Below are 5,486 nucleotides of genomic sequence, written 5' to 3' on the forward strand. Positions count from 1 at the left end.
TTTAAAAAGGGCTGCTTTTCCTTTGGGTACTTTTAAGGATTGTAAATACCATGTCAGTCATCTGAGGGCTCTTTCTGCTAAATGATTTTAGGGCTAATAGTGTGATAAAGTTGCAAAACAATGGCTTTTATTATCATATTTGGGGCCCTGTTTAAGACAGGGCATATTTATTGTTTGTGCTTTTTCTGTCTGGGCTGATGACCTCCTCTGTGCTTTGGTGAGCATGGATAGAGAGCAAACCGCGTTGGTTTCAGCTGTTCTCCAGTGCTACACAGCAGGCTTCTGACAGTCGATGTAAATACATTTGGAAGCTGCCTGGTACCACCCTTGATGCATATTGTTGTTTTTATGTGTTCTTAATTTTAGTTTTTTAAGGTCCTAATTTTGTTTTCAGTGTTCAAATATAAAAATGGTGCTAACTGTAGGATGTATAACAAAGCTATAACCAATGTTATTTGGGTGTTCAGTGTGAGATGCATGATGTACTATGATAATCTTTTTCATTTTTTATTGGCTTGACTTCATTTGTGCTTATGGAAAATAATAGTGATTACATTAATGTTAACATCCAAAACCATCTGAATGGCTTGAGTTATACTTCCCATGGTTTTTGAATGGTGACTTAAAGAATGATGCTTTTTTTTTTTTTTAACTTTCTTTCTTGTTCTAGAAATTACATGTCCTTTAATACAGACATACATGCACCAAATACAACATGCTAGGCAGGTGTGCATTACTTTTTTCATTTCTTAGGTAACTGAGTATTTTTAATTTATTGAGGAAAACTGGAACTCGATGTTTACTTGAATAAATGGTTCTAAATTTGGTTCTGCTTTGATTAAAGAAACAATCTTTCACAACAAAACTGTTACAGCCACTGACAGCTTATTTAAAAAAATAGTTAACTTATTCTAGCATGGTTTAGTAAATATCTGTTAGTCTTAACACATTAATTTGCATTTTATTTACTATGTTGGTACTTGCATTTTCGTATTTAGTAATTTTGTTTTCGTTTCCTTTATTTTTTTTCTTTTTTACCTACCTACTCTCTCTCTTTATAACTTCTACAAGACCAGTGAATATTTTTTCCTAAGAAAAAGAACTCATCCTGCATTCTTAAGTGCCATACTATTCTAACTATTGTTAAGAAGCCATTTGTAATTATAAAGCCTAGCTTTACCTGTTAGCATATATGTTATTACTCAAAAACTATAGCCGGGCAATTTGTAGATTTCCTTGTTTTTCCATAAACTACCCATTGTAGATTTGAGACTATACTATGAAACTATGTAAATCATCTTTAGTCATAAAGTAACACCATGCTTTACAAATATTTGCACAGATTATGAAGCCTTGCAAGTAATTTTTAGTCTCTTTTAACCTAGAACTCAACAGAAGCTAATACAATCAACTAAGTATTTTCTGTGTCGCTTATTTGAATATCATAGTGACACATAGCAATAACTTTTTCATTGGTTTGAATAAATCTGTTGAATAGGAATAAGGTGCACTATTGTGGTTGGCCTAAACCTTATTTAAAGAAAAGCATTTTAAAGTAGATTCCAGCAGATACACACTTTTAAATCCTAAGCATAAATGTTTTTGTTTATATCAGTCAAATTATTAAATGTATCATTATGCTACTTTTAATCTCTTCCTCCCAGAAGTGAAGTGAATTTGAAAGACTAGAAAGTTATTTTAAACATAAACACATCTATTCTAATCATTCTATTTTAACAGGGCTTTACTCATATATTGTTTCCAGTATGCAATTCCTATAAAATACATAGCCATTTGGTAGGTTAGATCAAAAGTATGTACTGACTATTATTATTTTTTTTTAATCTTAAGTTTTATCTTGCTTAAAAACTAAATGCAAAACATTTTGGGCAACGGTAGGATCATGTTTCTGTGAACAAAGTACAGAAACATACAAAGCAGAAAAAATTGCACTCAAAATTTAGAAATACACTGTATTTTAGGAATCCTGTTGTATTTTTCATAGTAAGCAGAGCTACTATATGTCCTGACACCTGGTAAGTTTACAACAGAGATTTCTCTTCAAATTCGAGAAGTTTCATATGAATACTGTGCTGGTAAGTTGTGAATGTAAAGCTACATGTTTCCTATGCAAAACAGGATGAAATGTTAGATTTAAAATCTCCAGGTTTAATGTTTTTAGAAATATGTATGTATACATACACATTTGTATATACCAATATATACACATATACATTCAATAAATATTGGCTACATATGTGTATCTATATTCACTCAAGAACTTGAAAGCAATGTAAGACTTCCCAGAAACATTTGGAAAAGAGTGACAGGGACGTAGAGATCTGATCAATTGCAGTGCCACTTGTCCTCTAGAATTATGTTAACGAATGTGTATGCAATGTTTGGCTATTTAATATTTATTTATGCAGTAATAGAACTTAATTGATTTTTAAGGTAAACCCAAAGGATATTTGCAAATTTCATGTTATTGCTAATATTTTAAATATGAATGAATATCAAATTATAGAATGTAGTATCAAATGATAGGAAAATGGCACTTGGTTTTGAAAGGTTTTTATAGTTCAACATATGTGGAGGATCTATATATGTGGAGATACCACGCTAGATGCTGTGGTGGCATCTACTCAAATGCAGATAGGCTACATTCTTCACTCAAAAGAGTAAACTATAATGGAGTTCATTCACTCCAATAATGATTATGAAAATCTGTAACCTAACTCCTTATTTCTAAGGTCATAGGAAGTGACTTGAAGCTTAGTTTATATATAAACAAATACTTAGTGTCCAGTTAGATTTTAGTGACATAAGCAAGATTTGTGAAAATTGTAATGTTTATAGAATCCATGTGGGGTTTGGAGAGATGGCTCATCAGTTAAGACTGACTGATGCTCTCAAAGAGGACCCAAGATTGGTTTCCAGCACTCAGAGAGGGACAACTGTCCCACAGCTCCAGGGGATCTGATGCCTTTCTCTGGTCTCTTTGGGTGCACCACCACCACCACCACCACCACCACCACCACCACCACCACCACCCACCCACCCACCCACCCACCCACCCACCCACCCACACACACACACACACACAAATAAAAAAAATAACTTTAAAAAAAAATTTCCATGTTTCCTGGAATTGGATGGTATATTTTCTAAAGGAAAAACAAAACTAGGAAAGACATGGACCCATTTTCTAGAACACCGTGGCTCTGGCTAACATTAAGGAAAATACATGTGTGTATTATGCTGGGTCCTGGTGTTTGTTTTCAGCTGTGATGGTGGATTCCTAGTGTTGTCACCAAAGTGCTCATTTTTAGGAAAATCAAATTCTACAGTGAAGTCAAGTTCAATTGTGATAACCTCTCTAAACTTTCTATACAGAAAGTACACAAGCTCTGTGACGTGTCAAGTTAACATCCTGTTCTGCTAATCAACCCTCTCTTTCCCACTATAGACAGCACTTTAATTAGACAAGATTTAATTAGATAATGATTCTGTGGCTGGGTATTTATTGGCTCTTCACTTCCAGTGTACTGAATTCAGTGTTGATATTCACATTTGGAAAATAAGTTTAATACATTTTGAATAGAAAAAGTTTACAAATCTTACTAGTGTGAATATGGTCAAATAAAAATCCAGTTTACATCTCGCAGAGAGAAAAATTGTCACCCACGTCTTTCATATTATATATCCGCATGTCTTCTACATTTAATTTTGTCAAGTTATCGTGTGAAGTCCCACTTATTTTAAAATACCAAGCAAAAAGTTCCAAGTTTGCCTTAATATACATGTGAAATTAAAGAACTGGATGATAATACCTATATCTTTGCCTTATGAATTGTGCCGTGTCATGAACCAGAGATGGCTGTGCTTTTAACAGGATTCTAAAGCATTGTAGATGTGGAGTACCAGTGGGTGTCCTCTGTTGCAAAGAGTGTGGTTGGTTGGTTGTCAATAAGGTTCATGTTTAAATGTTTTGTACCTGTATTTTACCTCTGAATAGATACTTTTTAGCATCAGGGTTTTATTTTATTTTTGTTTACATAGTAAAGTGGCATTTAACTTGTTGAAGATTGTATTCTTTTTTATTTTATTTTAAGAGTTCTTTGTGCATATTATTGTGGTAATGCTCTGTAATGGTTATAGTTATATTTCACTTAATGTGAAATGTTTAAAATAAAACTGAAAAATGTAAATTTGTATCATGTAATAATTGTGAACTGAACTAATCTTTGTCATGTTCAGCTCTTCAGTCACTCAAGTTCTTTTGGATACATGGATGGATGGATGGTTGCATGGATGGATGAATAGATGTATGGATGTCTCAAAAGATAAGGTGCCGGAGTTTCACAGTACAAGCCTGTAATCCTAGTGAAGGAGGGTCAGGTGGACTTAGTCAAATCTGGAAAGCAGGGGTAAACCCACCCCTTTAAGAGGGCCTGCTGCTTGCTCCGGGCTTCGACTATTGCCAGCTCCTAATAGCATCTAGAAGAAAATTCCACTGGGGGAGAAAAGACCCTGTCTAAGAGAGTATACCCCAGCAATGGGCCAGGAAAGTGAGGGCCCAGGATCCAGAGCCCACAACAGACTCCCAGCTGTTTGGCCGACCCATCTCCCTGGGAGCTGTTCTAAAGAGGCTGCAGTTTTTGCCCCCCTTTCCTCTACCACCCCCCCCTTCTGTCCCACTCTCCTTCCACCCTTCTTCCTTTCCTTCTTTTCTTCCCGTCTCATGCTGCTGCTTCCTCAGTGACTGGCTTTCATCTCCTGCCCTGTCACTTGGACTTTCCCACCCAGCATCTGCTGAATCTGTCCCATTACCTTTCTCTGGGTTGGTCTTCTTTCCAGGGCGTACAGTTCTTTGTCAGTCCCACAGAACAAACTCAGCGGTACCCTAGATCACTACCCCACACCCCCAGGACCTGGTAACCTTAACATCTGGAAACTGTTGGAAGCCAGCCCACTCTAAGGAGTTCGCTGAGTGGTAACCACTGCTTTACAGTCTCGTTAGCAGGTTATAATAAAGGCATGCCAGAGGGCAAATTCTGCCCATGATTCAGACATTTACTAAACAAGCACTAAAGAGCTGAGTTGGTAAGCTCAATGTCTATCCTATGAGCGAGATTTACTCTAGGCAAACAAGGCAGTATCCCAGAGGAACCCATACTTTATAATCAGCATCAAGGAACCAGCAAGCTGTAGTTGAAGCTGTATATAAGCAATTGAGACAGGTGCCATTTTTGTTACCCATATTAATTATAAACCATAATTTTTCCATTATGACACTGGCAGTTTATATATATGTACCGTAGACTCTGATCATATACATGTTAACATTTTTGTGCCCCCCCCTCCCCCACTTCCAGCTGGTCCCCTTTCCTTTCCAAATACAGTTCCCCTTCTACTTTTATGCCTTAAAAAAGATCCAAATTCCACATGTGAGAGAAAATAAGATAGTTGCCTTCCTGAGTCTG

Source organism: Peromyscus maniculatus, chromosome 14 (genome assembly GCF_049852395.1).
Source record: "Peromyscus maniculatus bairdii isolate BWxNUB_F1_BW_parent chromosome 14, HU_Pman_BW_mat_3.1, whole genome shotgun sequence".
In the NCBI taxonomy this organism is placed as follows: domain Eukaryota; kingdom Metazoa; phylum Chordata; class Mammalia; order Rodentia; family Cricetidae; genus Peromyscus; species Peromyscus maniculatus.